Source organism: Bufo bufo, chromosome 3 (assembly GCF_905171765.1).
Source record: "Bufo bufo chromosome 3, aBufBuf1.1, whole genome shotgun sequence".
Classification (NCBI taxonomy): domain Eukaryota; kingdom Metazoa; phylum Chordata; class Amphibia; order Anura; family Bufonidae; genus Bufo; species Bufo bufo.
Genome location: NC_053391.1, coordinates 697,448,990 through 697,468,066, shown reverse-complemented (window position 1 = coordinate 697,468,066; position 19,077 = coordinate 697,448,990).

Sequence of the window (19,077 nt, the reverse complement as noted above, 5' to 3'; positions counted from 1 at the left end):
TCGTGTGGATCTGTTTGTATTAGCAACCAGTACAAAGAATGGAGCAGAAGTCGCATGCCTGCCATTAGGGAGAACCACCCTGAATGTTGCAGAAGAAAGATAAAGAAAGTAAGATTACATTATATCCAGTACCTGGCTGTTAGGAAGGGGACCAGTTACCTAATAAGCACAGATAAAGGACTCATTGATACCAGCAAAAGGAAGTATATTAGTGTCATCAGAACATGGAAGCCTGGTAGTGCCTTACTTGAGCCTGTCCGTCTCAACTGAACCTGTCTCCTGTAATTATAGCACAAGTAGGAGCAGAAGTGTATCTGAACACCTCCAGAATAACTGAACCTGTAACTGTCACCTCAAGGCAAGTGATTCTGATTAAATGTTCCATTTATTTATTCAAAATGACTCCTCTTAATTCTACCACCTCATTTGCACCCAAGGGTGCTGGCGTCACGAACCTCAGGGACCCTGCCTTCCCTGCATCTAAAACCCATACCACCAAGGGCACCTCAACCAACATCTGGTAGGAGATCCCTCAACACCAGAATGTACCCCAAAGGTATCCGTTGCTATCCTTCTCATCACTACATGCTGCCCAGGGAGCTGCAGAAACATGAGTACCAATTACTACCCCCATCAGGCCACCACACTCACACATTGCCCCTGTGGCCCCAGTCTCTGCATTTGCACTGTGTTTGAGAAGCTAGTAATTTTCCACAGCTACCATAAGGTTTGAAGAAGCGCATGTTTTGGAGGAAAAACTGCTGTGTCATTCCCATTGGGTATCATTAACCACTTCACATCTGGGCCATTTGCCCCCTTCCTGACCAGGCCTAATTTTGCAAATCTGACATATCTCACTTTATGTGGAAATAACTTTGGAACACTTTTACTTATCCTTGCCTTTCAGAGATTGTTTTCGCGTGACACATTGTACTTTTAAAACAGAAAGTGATACCTCATAAAATATTTATTACTTAACATTCCCCATATGTCTACTTTATGTTGGCATCATTTTGGAAATGTCATAAAAAAAATTTAGGACGTTAGAAGGCTTAGAATTTTAGAAGCAATTCCTAAAATTTTTAAGAAATTTGCCAAAACCCACTTTTTAAGGACCAGTTCAGGTCTGAAGTCACTTTGTGGGGCTTATATAGTGGATACCCCCATAAATGACCCCATTGTAGAAACTACACCCCTCAAGTTACTTAAAACTGATTTTACAAACTTTGTTAACCCTTTAGGCGTTCCACAAGAATTAAAGGAAAATGGAGATCAAATTTAAAAATTTTACTTTTTTGCCAAATTTTCCATTTTCATCAATTTTATCTTTAACACATCGATTGTTAACAGCCAAACAATAAACTCAATATTTATTACCCTGATTCTGTGGTTTACAGAAACACCCCACATGTGGTCATAAATTGCTGTATGGGCACACGGCAGGGAGCAGAAGAAAAGGAGCGCCACATGATTTTTTGAAGGCAGATTTTGCTGAACTGGTTTTTAGATGCCATGTCCCATTTGAAGCCCCCCTGATGCACCCTTACAGTAGAAACTCCCAAAAAGTGACCCCCTTTTGGAAACTAGGGGATAAGGTGCCAGTTTTGTTAGTACTACTTTTGGGTACATTGATTTTTTGATCAATCATTATAACACTTTATGGTGCATGTTAACAAAAAAATTGGTTGTTTTAGCACAGTTTTTATTTATTTATTTTTACAGCGTTCACCTGATGGGTTTGGTCATGTGACATTTTTATAGAGCAGATCATTACGGATATACAATACCTAATATATATACTTTTTCTTCTTTATTTAAGCTTTACACTTTAATAGCATTTTTGAAATTTTTTGTTTTAATGTTTCCATGTTTTGAGAGCTATAGTTTTATTATTTTCTGAGCGATTTTCCTATGTAGGGGCTCATTTTTTGTGGAATTAGGTGACGGTTTTATTGGTACCATTTTGTGGGACATACGCCTTTTTGATCACTTGGTGTTGTACTTTTTGTGATATAAGGTGATAAAAAATTGCTTTTTTTGACACTTTTTATATTTTTTTTGGGTGTTCCTGTGATATTTTTATAGAGCTGGTTGTTATGGACGCGGCGATACCTAATATGTATACTTTTTTTTTTTTTATTTCACTTTAACACAATAATAGCATTTTTGAAACAAAAAAATTATGTTTTAATGTGTCCATGTTCTGAGAGCTATAGTTTAGTTATTTTTTGAGCGATTTTCTTAAGTAGGTGCTAATTTTTTGTGGAATGAGGTGACGGTTTTATTGATACCATTTTGTGGGACATACGCCTTTTTGATCACTTGGTGTTGCACTTTTTGTGATGTAAGGTGACAAAAATGGCTTTTTTGACAGTTTTTAAATTTTGTTATGGTGTTTATCGGACTGGGTGGATCATGTGATATATTTATAGAGCCGACCGTCAATTCCAAATATGTCTATTTTATTTAATTTTTTTCTATTTTTAACATTTTTTTTTATTCCTTAGTTGGGTTTTTATTTTATTTTTTTTACATGTGAAACCTTTTATTTATTTTAACACTTTATTTTTTTACTTTTTATTTTACACTTTTCGTCCCCCATAAGGTCATAAAAGACCTCTGGGGGACATTTAGCTTCACTTTTTTTTTCCACTATTGATTTCTCCTGTAACTGGGGCTGACATAGTAGCCCCAGTTACAGGGGAAATACACCCCCCAGAGAGGCTGTACGGCAGAATACTGTGCTGTACAGCCTCAGTGCAGGGCTGATCGAGGTCTGTGAAAGACCCAACAGCTCCTGCACTCTCTGGCCCCGGCGGTCCGGAACAGGAAGCGCATAGCGCTTCCAGCACTGTATACACAGCGCTCGGTGAGCGCTGCGTATGCAGCGATCTAGAAGGCAGGGACACCTGGGAACTGTCCCTGCCTTCTCTAAGGGTTGCCCTGCTGTCACTGACAGCGGGCAACCCGATCTGCAGCTGCACGATTAGCATGCAGGTGCCATCTCTGAATGGACGTTCTGGAACGTCCATTCAGAGATATAGAACCACCTCCCGGATGTTTTTAGTCAACGTGCGGACGGGAGGTGGTTAAAGCTTGATTGCAAGTCTTTGAGAGACGAGGAATGGTAACATTGTATTTGTGCTGAGTTTCTCCACTCTACCCCTCCCACTAGAAGGTTCTAGTTCAGCTAGAAACTGTATATAAGGAGAGCAGTCACAGACCGTAGTGTGCTGCAGTTATGGAACAGTGCTTAGAAGAGGAGACTCTGCCAGATACTTGACGCTTAGATGGGGAGTTCTGCTGCCGATAGCTCTATGCAAGTATCTCTCTTCTGGCAGTTTCTCTCCTCAGTACCGGGAGACAATGCCATATGCAAGATCTGCAGGATTAAAATAGTATGTGGGCGTTTAAGCACAAACATAGGTACCACGGATCTATTGCCCCGTAATTTGCTGGTGCACAAGCTTATCTTCCACCTAGCCACGTTGCTGGCAGTGCAGTCTCTGCAGTACTTAGGAATTCTACGGCGATCGAACTTTGTGAGCAAGAAGGAGATTCCTGGTTATAGGCGGTGCTGGGCTCCTTCACAGGGGGGCATGGCTGGGCTCCAGAACGGTTAGTACAGCCCCTTGGGCTCCTTACCAGGCTGATTTACATATATATAAAATCATTTTTTACACTCCATAAAGCCACTCAGAGATATGGGACAAGTATATTGGGGACATGCTAGCGGCGATCTAGCCGTGCATGTCCGCATCTCTATTGGGTAAAAAGAGGTGACAGAATCCCTTTAAAAAGTTATAGCTCAAGGAAGATTGGGAAGAAAAATTAAAACACAAAAACGAAAATCCTCTGCTACAGCAATACACAGGCCAAGGCAACTCATTTCGTGTGAGTGTTAAAGTGAAATTTTGTAAAATAAGAGAGAGAGGAGGCCGCGCCACATGTGCGGTGTCAGTAGGTAACGGTAAAGAGAAGAAGTAAGGGTGCGCTTACCATAAGGGGTTGTGAGGTGTCACAACCACCATGTAGACCCTTGCTGGTTATTTTTCTCACCGATCAGCACAACGGTGTATGTCTAGCTGCAGCCGCGGTTATTTTCTTCTGTGCTGCCTCACTGGGGGCAATCTTCAGAATAGGTATCCGAAAATAGAAAAAATGTATGTAGATAAACCGCTTGTCTGGCGCTGCTTGAGGTACTTCAAACTTAAATCAGAATGAGGTTGAAGAAAGCTTTTATTATTTCACTGTCAACGCATTTCGAGGGTAGGAAAACCCTCTTCGTCAGGACAATATACAGAATGTGTAAACACAAATGTTTAGAAAGCAGTGGTTTTGGCGCGCAGGCTGGGGGCAGGACTGGGGGCGTTCTTGTCATGAGTGACATGAATGGGATTGCCACCTTCGCTTGTTATTCTGGTATTCTATTGGTGGAGTGTAACTCCTTTTGGTAACATACACTTCCATAGTTTATTGATATTTAGTGCGCTGGAGTATGACAATGTGTCAAAAAGATGTGGCGATGTGTGGAGGAGATTCAAGTGCCACTCGGTGAACTATCAGAGGTGGCTAGAGGGAGAAGAGGTCCGTGCTGCAGTCTGTGCATTGATCGCAGCACATTGCTTTTTAAACATTTCTGTTTTCATATTTTGTATATTGTCCTGACGAAGAGGGTTTTCCTACCCTCGAAACGCATTGACAGTGAAATAATAAAAGCTTTCTTCATCCTCATTCTGATTCAAGTTTGAAGTACCTCAAGCAGCGCAGGACAAGTGGTTTATCTACATACATTTTTTCTATTTTCGGTTAAAGTGAAATTAAGCATCAGGCCTCAATCATTCATTTCAGCCTACTGTATTTCCACACGGTTGGAATTACATTTTTTTGGGGCCTTGTTCAGTTTAATGAAACCAGCATATAGGTGATCAGTACATCAGTACACAGGCTAGAACAGCAGTTTACCTGCAAGTCAGGGGCGTAACTTCCAGAGCAGCAGTCAATGCGACTGCTATGGAGACCAGGGCAAGAGGAGGCCCAGTCTTAGTTGGGATTAACTACTCTTCTACTGGAGGTGAAAACTTGGTTAGGACTCCACCAGCTTAAGAAACAACTTTTAGCAAATGAGGCAGTGGAAAAAATGGCTCAAGGGTCATTGAAAAGGGATCAGGCAGAAACCCTTCTGTCCTGTGTGGGGGGCCTGGTTTGATCCTTGCTATGGGGCCCTTACTTCTCTATGTACACCACTGACTATAATACTACTCCTATGTACAAGAATATATACATATACATAGGAGATCAGGGGATTATAAACGAACGGTCACTTGTTTCAACATTTTTCAAGACAGACGGGTAAATTTCATTATGGAAAAAAGGAAACACAGACAAATGCAAATAACTGGGGAAAAAATACAGCATTTTGAAACTATTAGACTATTGGAGCAATGTCACTATTATGGGGGCACTGTGAATGTCTCTGTTATGGGGGTTTCTGTGGATGTCACTGTTGTGGGGGCACTGTGGATGTCACTGTTATGGGAGTTTCTGTGGACGTCACTGTTATGGGGGTGTTGTAGATGTCAATGTTGTGGGGGAACTGTGGATGTCACTGTTATGAGGGCACTGAGGATGTCAGTGTTATGGGGGCACTGTAGGTGTCTCTGTTATGGGGCACTGTGGATGTCACTGTTATGGGTGCACTGTGGATGTCACTGTTATGGGGCACTGTGGATGTCACTGTTTTAGGGGCACTATGGATGGCACTGTTATGGGGCACTGTGGATGGCACTGTTATGGGTGCACTGTGGATGTCACTGTTATGGTGATAATGTGGATGTCACTGTTATGGGGGCACCGTGGATGTCACTGTTATGAGGGCACTGAGGATGTCACTGTTATGGGGGCACTGTGGATGTCTCTGTTATGGGGCACTGTGGATGTCACTGTTAAGGTTGCACTTTGGATGTCACTGTTATGGGGGTGTTGTGGATGTCAATGTTATGGGGGCACTGTGGATGTCACTGTTATGAGGGCACTGAGGATGTCACTGTTATGGGGGCACTGTGGATGTCTCTGTTATGGGGCACTGTGGATGTCACTGTTAAGGTTGCACTTTGGATGTCACTGTTATGGGGGTGTTGTGGATGTCAATGTTATGGGGGAACTGTGGATGTCACTGTTATGGGGGCAATGTGGATGTCACTGTTATGGGGGCACTGTGAAGGTTACTGTTATGAGGTACTGTGGATGTCACTGTTATGGGGATACTGTGGATGTCACTGTTATGGGGCACTGAGGATGTCAATGTTATGGGGCACTGAGGATGTCACTGTTATGGGGCACTGTGGATGTCACTGATATGGGGCACTGTGGATGTCACTGTTATGGAGGCGCTGTGGATGTCACTGTTATGGGGGCACTGTGGATGTGACTATTATGGGGGCACTGTGGATGTCACTGTTATGGAGGGAACTGTAGATGCCACTGTTATGGGGCACAGTGAATGTAACTATTATGGGGCACTATGGATGTCACTGTTATGGAGGGAACTGTGGATGTAACTGTTATGGGGGCACTGTGGATTTGACTATTATGAGAGCACTGTGGATGTCACTGTTATGGGGGCACTGTGGATGTCCCTGTTATGGGAGCACTGTGGATGTGACTATTATGCGAGCACTGTGGATGTCACTGTTATGGGGGGCACTGTGGATGTCACTGTTATGGGGGCACTGTGGATGTCACTGTTATGGGGGCACTGTGGATGCCACTGTTATGGTGGCACTGTGGATGTCACTGTTATGGGGGCACTGTGGATGTCACTGTTATGGGGGCACTGTGGTTGTCACTGTTATGGGGTCACTGTGGATGTCACTGTTATGGGGCACTGTGGATGCCCCTGTTTTAGGGGCACTGTGGATATCACTATTATGGGGGCACTGTGGATGTCACTGTTATGGGGCACTGTGGATGTCACTGTCATGAAGGCACTGTGGTTTTCACTGTTATGGGGGCACTGTGGATGTGACTATTATAGGGGCACTGTGGATGTCACTGTTATGTAGGGAACTGTGGATGTCACTGTTCTGGAGGCACTGTGGATGTCACTGTTATGGGGGCACTATGGATGTCACTGTTATGGGGGCACTGTGGATGTCACTGTTATGGCACTGTGGATGTTACTGTTATGGAAGGCACTGTGGATGTCACTGTTATGAGTGCACTGTGGATGTCACTGTTATGGGGGCACTGTGGATGTCACTGTTATGGGGCACTGTGGATGTCACTGTTATGGGGAGAATTGTGGATGTCACTGTTATTTGGGCACTGTGGATGTCACTGTTATGGGGGCACTGTGGATGTCACTGTTATGGGGGCACTGTGGATGTGACTATTATGGGGCATTGTGGATGTCACTGTTCTGGAGGCACTGTGGATGTCACTGTTATGGGGGCACCATGGATGTCACTGTTTGGGGCACTGTTGATTTCACTGTTATTGGGGCACTGTGGATGTCACTGTTCTGGAGGCACTGTGGATGTCACTGTTATGGGTGTGAAGTGGATGTCCCTATTATGGGGGCACTGTGGATGTCACTGTTATGGAGGCGCTGTGGATGTCACTGTTATGGGGGCGCTGTGGATGTGACTATTATGGGGGCACTGTGGATGTCACTGTTATTGAGGGAACTGTAGATGCCACTGTTATGGGGCACAGTGAATGTGACTATTATGGGGCACTATGGATGTCACTGTTATGGAGGGAACTGTGGATGTCACTGTTATGGGGGCACTGTGGATTTGACTATTATGAGAGCACTGTGGATGTCACTGTTATGGGGGGCACTGTGGATGTCACTGTTATGGGGGCACTGTGGATGTCACTGTTATGGGGGCACTGTGGATGTGACTATTATGCGATCACTGTGGATGTCACTGTTATAGGGGCACTGTGGATGTCACTGTTATGGTGGCACTGTGGATGTCACTGTTATGGGGGCATTGTGGGTGTCACTGTTATGGGGTCACTGTGGATGTCACTGTTATGGGGTCACTGTGGATGTCACTGTTATGGGGCACAGTGGATGCCCCTGTTTTAGGTGCACTGTGGATATCACTATTATGGGGGCACTGTGGATGTCACTGTTATGGGGCACTGTGGATGTCACTGTCATGAAGGCACTGTGGATGTCACTGTTATGGGGCACTGTGGATGTGACTATTATAGGGGCACTGTGGATGTCACTGTTATGTAGGGAACTGTGGATGTCACTGTTCTGGAGGCACTGTGGATGTCACTGTTATGGGGCACAGTGAATGTGACTATTATGGGGCACTATGGATGTCACTGTTATGGAGGGAACTGTGGATGTCACTGTTATGGGGGCACTGTGGATTTGACTATTATGAGAGCACTGTGGATGTCACTGTTATGGGGCACTGTGGATGTCACTGTTATGGGGACACTGTGGATGTCACTGTTATGGGGGCACTGTGGATGTCACTGTTATGGCACTGTGGATGTCACTGTTATGGAGGCGCTGTGTATGTCACTGTTATGGAGGCGCTGTGGATGTCACTGTTATGGGGGCGCTGTGGATGTGACTATTATGGGGGCACTGTGGATGTCACTGTTATGGAGGGAACTGTAGATGCCACTGTTATGGGGCACAGTGAATGTGACTATTATGGGGCACTATGGATGTCACTGTTATGGAGGGAACTGTGGATGTCACTGTTATGGGGGCACTGTGGATTTGACTATTATGAGAGCACTGTGGATGTCACTGTTATGGGGGGCACTGTGGATGTCACTGTTATGGGGGCACTGTGGATGTCCCTGTTATGGGAGCACTGTGGATGTGACTATTATGTGAGCACTGTGGATGTCACTGTTATGGGGGCACTGTGGATGTCACTGTTATGGGGGCACTGTGGATGTCACTGTTATGGGGCACTGTGGATGTCACTGTTATGGGGGCACTGTGGATGTCACTGTTTGGGGCACTGTTGATTTCACTGTTATGGGGGCACTGTGGATGTCACTGTTCTGGAGGCACTGTGGATGTCACTGTTATGGGTGTGAAGTGGATGTCCCTATTATGGGGGCACTGTGGATGTCACTGTTATTGCACTGTGGATGTCACTGTTATGGAGGCGCTGTGGATGTCACTGTTATAGAGGCGCTGTGGATGTCACTGTTATGGGGGCGCTGTGGATGTGACTATTATGGGGGCACTGTGGATGTCACTGTTATGGAGGGAACTGTAGATGCCACTGTTATGGGGCACAGTGAATGTGACTATTATGGGGCACTATGGATGTCACTGTTATGGGGGCACTGTGGATTTGACTATTATGAGAGCACTGTGGATGTCACTGTTATGGGGGCACTGTGGATGTCCCTGTTATGGGAGCACTGTGGATGTGACTATTATGCGAGCACTGTGGATGTCACTGTTATGGGGGGCACTGTGGATGTCACTGTTATGGGGGCACTGTGGATGTCACTGTTATGGGGGCACTGTGGATGTCACTGTTATGGGGGCACTGTGGATGTCACTGTTATGGTGGCACTGTGGATGTCACTGTTATGGGGGCATTGTGGGTGTCACTGTTATGTTGTCACTGTGGATGTCACTGTTATTGGGCACAGTGGATGCCCCTGTTTTAGGTGCACTGTGGATATCACTATTATGGGGGCACTGTGGATGTCACTGTTATGGGGCACTGTGGATGTCACTGTCATGAAGGCACTGTGGTTGTCACTGTTATGGGGGCACTGTGGATGTGACTATTATAGGGGCACTGTGGATGTCACTGTTATGTAGGGAACTGTGGATGTCACTGTTCTGGAGGCACTGTGGATGTCACTGTTATGGGGGCACTATGGATGTCACTGTTATGGGGCACTGTGGATGTCACTGGTATGAGTGCACTGTGGATGCCATTGTTATGGGGGCACTGTGGATGTCATTGTTATTTGGGCACTGTGGATGTCACTGTTATGGGGGCACTGTGGATGTCACTGTTATGGGGGCACTGTGGATGTCACTGTTATGGGGGCACTGTGGATGTCACTGTTATGGGGGCGCTGTGGATGTGACTATTATAGGGGCATTGTGGATGTCACTGTTATGGGGGCACTATGGATGTCACTGTTTGGGGCACTGTTGATTTCACTGTTATGGGGGCACTGTGGATGTCACTGTTCTGTAGGCACTGTGGATGTCACTGTTATGGGTGTGAAGTGGATGTCCCTATTATGGGGGCACTGTGGATGTCACTGTTATGGCACTGTGGATGTTACTGTTATGGAAGGCACTGTGGTTGCCACTGTTATGGGGGCACTGTGGATGCCATTGTTATGAGGGCACTGTGGATGTCACTGTTATAGAGGGAACTGTGGATGTCACTGTTATGGGGGGCACTGTGGATGTCATTATTATGGGGGCACTGTGGCTGTCACTGTTATGGGGAGCACTGTGGATGTCACTGTTATGTGGGCACTGTGGATGTCACTGTTATGGGGGCATTGTAGAGGTCACTGTTATGGGGCACTGTGGAAGTCACTGTTATGGGGGCATTGTGGAAGTCACTGTTGTGGGGGCACTGTGGATGTCACTGTTATGGGGGCACTCTGGATGTCACTGTTATGAGGGCACTTTGGATGTCACTGTTATGGGGCACTGTGGATGTCACTGTTATGGGGGTACTGTGGATGTCACTGTTATGGGGGCACTTTGGATGTCACTGTTATGGGGAGCACTGTTGATGTCACTGTAATGGGGGGCGCTGTAGAGGTCACTGTAATGGGGGCGCTGTGGAGGTCCCTGTAATGGGGGAGGTGTGGGGGTCACTGTCATTGGGGCGCTGTGCAGGTCACTGTAATGGGGGCTGTGGAGGTCACTGTAATGGGGGCACTGTGGAGGTCCCTGTAATGGGGGAGGTGTGGGGGTCACTGTCATTGGGGCGCTGTGCAGGTCACTGTAATGGGGGCTGTGGAGGTCACCGTAATGGGGGCACTGTGGAGGTCACCCCATCTCATCTGTATTTACCCCCTGATCAGATAGAGACCGGCTGTACCATAAATTACTGTGTCCTGCACATGCACCGGGTTCCCCAGGCTGATCACGGTCATATCACATGTAGATAACACATGATAGGCCAAGATAAACCCTGCTGTAGACAGGAACGAAAAACATAGGATTACACCTCATGTACACGACCGTATATGTTTGGCGGCCTGGAAGTAGCGAATCCGCTAAATAAAGATACTGTCTGTGTGCGATCTGCATTTTATTGCAGTCGCATTGACTTCTATGGGTTTAAGGTCTGCATTATGAGGTCTAGAATAGGACATGTTCTATTGTAACACCCCAGAGTGGTGTTACCATTCCTACACCCTGCTACTGTCTCTAATGGGCTAACATACATGCCATCCTGTGTATTTATTTCCTTCAACACTGTGCATTTCTATTATTGTCATGAAAATGTTTTGTTCATGTAATGTGCCTGGTTCACCAGCAGGTGGCAGCATATATGGCAGAGCTATCCTCAGACAAAATGGAACTTGCCATTCCATTCTCCCCCCTCTGGGCAGAGGTGGGCCAGTCCTGCTTCCTACCAGAAGGGAGGGGCAGCAGTTCCAGTTAGTTCGGGTTGGAGTTCTAGTCTGGACAGGAGAGGAGTAAGGTGTGGCACGCTCACAGCCTGATGTGCCTATGTCAGCCAGAGCAGCCTAAGCTCTGCTGACCATGGAAGCAGATGTCTGGAAGCCATAGGGACCAGAGGAAATCATTCTTCATCTAGAAGTTGTTATTTAGGAGAGGAATAACAGCCCAAGGCACCCACTCCAAGGATACCAGAACAGGCCTAAAGTGCAGAAACCAGACTTAAGCAGGGTTTAGTACAGCACAGAGAAAGTATTTAGGCAAGCCTGTCAGTACAGAAGAGGAAGACAGAAAGCAGAGTTTTTGAGTTTGCCTGCCAGTTTATGCCAAAGCCTGCTGGAAGCAAGACAAAGCCTGCAAATCTTTTGGATGAACGTTTATTCAAGTAAAGCTGCCATTGAAATTTATATCAAGGTCTGGACTCAAGTTATTCTTCATCCCGTAACTCAACTATTCCCCTTTATTTCCTTCGGAGCCAAAGCCTGGGGTCCCGCGGTATCCAGGTAGGAGCACCATGACACATAGAGGGCGCTCCAGACCACTCGGCATTCCACTAATCCTGGGACGCAATAGGGCCCTGGGGGGGCGGCTCTTTGTAAAAATGTTTTCTGGAACAGACATATGAATGTGGAAAACACATGGACGTCATCAGTGTGTCCGTTCCAGAAAAAATTTAACTTGTCCTATTCTGGTCCTCAAACTGCAGACCTCGAACCCATAGAAGTCAGTGGGACTGCAAAAAAATGCAGATCGCACACGGACAGTATCTTTATTTAAAGGATCCACGACTTGCAGACCGCAAAATGGATACGGTCATGTGCATGAGGATCTATATATACAGTTCAGCAGACAGTATCACACAGAATAGTATTAGATACACGGCTCAGCAGTTGGTGTCGTACATGATAGGATTAGATACACAGCTCAGCAGGCAGTATCGTACATGATAGGATCAGATGCACAGCTCAGCAGACAGTATCACACAGGATAGGATTAGATACACAGCTCTACAGGCTGTATCACACAGGATAGAATTAGATACACGGCTCAGCAGGCTGTATCGTACATGATAGGATTAGATACACTTGTGATTTGATGTGCTTCTATTTATCACACTCTTAGAGCCTGTGGAAGGTCAGTGATGGGATTTAAAAGCTGAGTGAGAAATAGACTAGCAGGACTCATTATGGGTGTGGTAACATGGCCGCATGTAGTGGGCGGAGCTTCTGCAGACTGACTAGTAGGGGGCGGGGCCAGCCTGTGACTCATCACTATGCAGTGCAGCCAGTCTTTATCAATAAAGCTACCTATTCAACAAAACAGGAAACTAAGAAAGTATCAGAACAGATCTGTCCAGATAGTCTGATGCCCAGACAGGGGAAAGAAAGCACAGACATGAAAAGCAGGTATCGGGGGCATATGTATGGTGAGGGGTATTAGCACAAAAAAGAATTTAGATTTAGGGACGGGACAACCTATTTAATCTAGGTAAAAGGTTAAACCTGATGTCAGAGGCAACATCAGCAGAGGAGCGGTCACAAACAGGCTGCACGTCAGAAATCCAGAGAGAAAACAAAGCTTGTGAGGCAGGAAGAACAAAGCACAGCAACTGTGACCTGCAGCTGTCTGTTTAACCCTTTCCCGATCGCCCAGCATAAATAAACGTCGGTGGCCGAGCATTTAAATATGAGGTCCCTGGAGCGTGCAGCAGGCACCATAGCCACCGGGTGTCTTCTGTCTTCTGTTTTAAACTGAAGACACCCGGCACTAATGTCCACTACTGGCGTTAATGCCGGTCGTGGACTTTTAACCCTTCAGATGCCCTATCTGGGTTCAGAGGAGCCGGATTGTATGTGCAGCAGTCCCTGTCCTCCTGCTGCACATTAGTTCCTATGGAGCCCCTGACTGTGGCAGAGCTCTATAGGAAGATAGTAAATAGAGATGAGAGAATTTCATATTTTGTAAGAGATCTGCAGAGCTACGTCGATCGCGGTTCTTACCTTGCCTAGGCAGATGTGGCAGGTAATGGGGAGGGTTCAGTAAAGAAATTACCAGATGTACCAAAGTTAGTATGAAACTAACGGCGATGATAAAATCCTACGTTTAGATAACATTGAAGAGAAAGCTGATAATTACTGAAGTGTGCCGCACACATATGCCATCCAGTCCTGTCACAAATAATCAGTGGAAGATCTGCAGGTATTCTGACCCGGTGTTTGGAATCAGCGGACGGTGGCTCATGACGGAATCTGAGGACCAGCGGGAGGTGTATGACAGCTTCCTTGTATGAGTATTATGTACCTGTGACTGTTGCTTCTGAAAGCTGGAAGCATATTTTGTAATTCGTTCACACTTCGTTTGGTGGTAAAAGCAGAATTGCGTTATGGATTCCGTTACCATGGACCATAACACAATTCTATGACCGAAAGCCTTTAGAGGCATTCCGTTATTCATTCCGTCATAATAGAAGTCTATGGGCTGCAAAACGGATCTGTCCCGTTTGCGTTATGCAGGGAAGTCCTCTCCTGATCCCGAGTCCTCTCCTGCATAATAGAAACGAGACAGATCCGTTATACAGGCCATAGACTTCTATTCTGATGGAATGAATAACGGAATGCCTCTAAAAGCTTTCGGTCATAGAATTGTGTTATGGTCCATATTCGCAAATTCAAATATTAGTTATATTCAACGATTTTTTTTTACTAAAAAAATCGGCAAGGTAATGATCGTGTAATATGCAAATGTTTATTGCGAATTTTTCAACTTTTAGACAAAGAATATTATAGCACTATATTAGCTAAATTGCTCTATATTCATTTTTTCGAATATTCGCTATATTGCTATAACTTTGTTTTTTCGAATATTCGTAATATTCTAAAACAAGAATATATAGCAATATAGAGAATATTCGAAAAAAAACGAATATAGAGCAATTTAGATAATACAGTGCTATATTCTTCTTTGTCTAATAGTTGTAATTTTTTTCTCATCTGAAGTTCAATTTGGAAAAAAAATTACAACTATTAAAAAAGAAGATTATAGCACGATATTAGCTAAATTGCTCTATATTCAGTTTTTTTTCCGAATATTCGCTATATTGCTATAGCTTCCGTTTTTTCAAATATTCGTAATATTCTAAAACAAGAATATATAGCAGTATAGCGAATATTCAAAAAAAAAAATAAGAATATAGAGCAAAATTCGCAAACACTACTCCTAAAGTCAAGTATATTGCAGCCTTCTTATTGGCCCACAAGCTAGAAGCAGTGAGGGATCATGTGTACTGATTAAAAAAAAGAAAATCAAATATATTAAAAAAAAAAAGGGCAAAAAAAAAAAAATCGAATATTCGAAATTACAAATATATATCACTATATTCAAAATATTCGCAAATTTTCGAAGTACCTATATTCGCGATAAGAATTCGAAATTCTAATATTCGTGATCAACACTATATATAAACAATAAAATAAAATACACATCATAGGCATCGCCGTGTGCGAAAAAATCCTATCAAAATATAATATTTTTCCCATACGGCAAACGGCAAAACCTCCCTCAAAAAAACCTTAAATAAATAGCGATCAAAAAGTCATACACAGCCCAAAATGGTATTATTGAAAAGTACAGATTGCAGAGGAAAAAATAAGAATAAAAGTGACAGGTCAGTTTTACTGCAAAGGAAATGGCATTAAAAAATAAAGAACATAAAACTGCGGTGGAATGATGTTTTTTTATAATTCCACCCCATTTGGAATTTTTTTCCCGCTTCCCACCACATTTTATGCAACCATTTATGGTGCCATTAGAAAATGCATCTTGTCCCACAAAAAACAAGCCCTCGTACGGCTACGTGAAAGAAAAAAATTAAAAAGTTATCTCCTTGAGAAGGCTGGGAGTAAAAGTCAAAAAAATAAAATAAAATTTCCTGGTCGTTAAAGGGACAAATACCCCACCTTCAGGAAGGAGATAACGCCAGGGCGCAATGCCGATAGGCCCCACGTCCGTACTCCCTAAGAAGCCACTGTCAGTGGGACTAGTTGCCAGGGTGATGACGGATTGTAGATCTTACGTCCTGGTTACTTACCCCCCAGGTAGGCACAGTTGTAATAGCTGCACTTTTTATGAGTGCTCTGCAGGATGATATTTCTCTTTTCCTCATTATAATCGGTGACCTGAAACACTTCATTAAGTGGAACAATCGCTGAGTCATTCCGTGGAAGAAACGAGAAGTTCGGTAATTTCACCCCGAAGCAGGTGATAATGGATAATGACATGCTTCTATTTTCTTCCAATCCAATGTCAGTAAAGGTAGGAACATAGGATCCCAGTCTTACTGGGACCTGAGGGTCAGATGGCGGTTTAAACAGAAGCTCTGGGACAATCCTATGTGTGTACAGTGGTTTTCCATCACACCCAGGTTGAAGCAAATTGAAAGCTCTGGTAATATAGAAATGAAGTGAATGGAACCTGAAATCCTTGGGATTTTTACTATATGCATTTATATACCTATTCATAAAGTTGCCAACAGAGAAATCATTAAATGAGATGACTATTAATGCGATCCCGTATTCATCCTTAAAACCATCAGGAAGACGTTCCAGGAAATGTTTTTCTTTTTTCCATAAATCAGATGCAATATTCCAGGAAACATTAAGGTAAGGTGTCTTCCTTCTTTCCTCCCTCAGTACATTTTGAGCTATAAACTCCATTTTGTCAGTGCATCCGATGTATTGATCATCAAATAAACCCTCAAACATTTCCAACTGTTGAACCGTGGAGAAGACCTGCAAAATCCAAAAACATAAGTTAAAGAGATAAAGACAGAGCAGAGGGGGAAGAAATCAGCAAGAAATAAAAAATAATTGCTCTGGGTCGTGTTACCAAACCTTGCAGCATGACCACAGCGCTCCTTGATGTTCTCCTGGAGCCGGTGGGCAGTTTAGGTAGGTGCAGGCGGTGCGATGATGCAGACTGGAAGAGGCCTGTGTCCTGCACCAAATCACTGACAACCGCAAAGAGGGTTAAGTATTTGTGTTTAGAATTTGTATTTGGCAGTAGGCTGTTAGGCCACTATGGGGAAGCATTATTATAACTGGGGGAGCACTATGGGGACATTGGTGCTACTGTGAGAACTAAAAGGGGACCTTTTTTACCGGCACACATTATAAGAGGGTGCACTATGAAGGTATTTCTTGTTGTGCAAAGACATCCAGTGCAAAGACATCCAGTGCAAAGACATCCAGTGAAGTCTACTTTGATGTAGATGTTCTCTGTCCTCATCTTCTCCATTTGGACCAGACCACCATGATGATTTTTTTTCAGCCATCTCTCTTCTCTGCAGAGTTTGACAAACAGACATCTTGTGGATTTTTAGATTTTTTTTTGCCTTTTGTATTTCATATAACAGACTGCAATACTTCTGTACTGCCGTGTATTACTGTCTGTCATACTAGGCCTGTAAATACTGTAGACATTGGGGCCTCTATCTGACATCAAACCTACTGGGACCCCGTAATCACATTGCAGGGGGGGCTGATGAGGTGACAGACGGAGCGTTCTCCACATTTAACCACTTAGACGCCATTGTTAATAGCAGTTTCGGCATCTGGGGGTTTACACTGTCAGGATCTGAGTTATTTACAAACAAGGCCATTACGTCCCTTTCCCAGTAATATTATAATTCTTATACCTGTAGAGATTTCAGGACAAACAGCCCGAGGCAGAAGACAGTCAGCCGGGGACGAGACATCGGAGAAAGAGACCCTACAAGAAACACATCGGGTCACTAGAATAAAATGTCAGGAGCCTGAGGGGACAGGAGACAGGAGGGAAGGATAAGAGACAGACAAGAGGGAGAAGAGACAGACAAGAGGGAGAAGAAACAGACAAGAGGGAGAAGAGACAGAAGGAGAAGGATAAGAGACAGAAGGGAAGGGTAAGAGACAGACAAGAGGGAGAAGAGACAGAAGGAGAAGGATAAGAGACAGACAAGAGGGAGAAAACACAGAAGGAGAAGGATAAGAGACAGACAAGAGGGAGAAGAGACAGAAGGGAAGGATGTCACGACGAACAGGATATAAGATACACAGATAACAAAACAAACAAGTTTCTAGGCGACAAGCTGGGGATAAGGTCACCTCCTAGCAAATCCCTAATAGCTCTCCCTATGCTGCTAAGCCCACATTCAGACCCTGAAGGTGGGAATATTATGTGTCCTCGTGCCTGGGCTGAAAATACCCTAGAATCCCTGAGATGGTGAAAGGGGAAAAGGGACAGCCTGCTCCCTCAGAACCTGGAGGGGACAGACGTCACTCAAACAGCCTAGACAGCAAACCAAAGAAATCAGAAACCAACTTATCTTATCTGAGCAGGAACAGACAATCCTTCCTTCCTTGCTTCCACAGCCTGACAGAAGCTATAACCCGCACGGCACAATGGGAGTGAGAGTAATTTAAACCAATGACCCCACCCAGTGCACCTGAAGGGAGGTGGATCTAGCACGACTCCAAAACAAAACAAATGACTAGACACGTGCTGCTAATCTGGCAGACCTCCGCACAGAGTCTGAGCAGGGCATGACAGTACCCCCCCTTCTACGGGTGACCTCCGGAAACCCCGGACCAACCTTATCCGGGTGGGATCTGTGAAAAGCCCTAACCAGTCATCTGTGAAAAGCCCTAACTGACATCCAGCGCCGGGAACCCCCATCCTTTCCTCAGGGCCGTATCCCCTCCAGTGTACCAGGTACTGAAGAGAACCCCGAAGAACTCTAGAGTCAAGAACCCTGGAGATCTCGAACTCTAAATTTCCGTCGACCAGAACAGGAGGAGGGGGCAATGGCGATGGTTCCACCGGTCTCACATATTTTTTCAATAAAGACCTGTGGAACACATCATGGATCCTCCAAGTCTGCGGAAGATCCAGCCGAAACGCTACTGGATTGATCACCGCAGATATTTTGTATGGACCAATAAATCTTGGACCCAGTTTCCAAGATGGCACTCTCAGTTTAATATTTTTAGTGGACAGGGGGCGTGGCTAGCTAGGCATGTAAGCGGTCGCACGCTGAGAGAGCTCCCGCTTTGACCCGGCTATTTATCCTGAAAAACCCTCAAATCTGCAACGGTACACGGCCTGAGCAGTCAGAGATTGTCAGCTGGCACCTGCCTGAGTGTCTAGCAAGCCTTTTATGGTGGCCATGTCGAGAAAACGAGACGGCAGAGGAATAGACAAGGACTCCCAAGATGGTGCCGGAGTAGGCACGCGGAGGCGACGGGACCGCGCTACTGAAATGTAAAAGGAAGCGGCAGCGAAACTATGTCAATTTGCTCGCTCCTCACAGGCTTCCAGCAACAAGCGACGCCCGGAGACTCAGGACCTTGCGTCCCTGCACCAGGGAGACG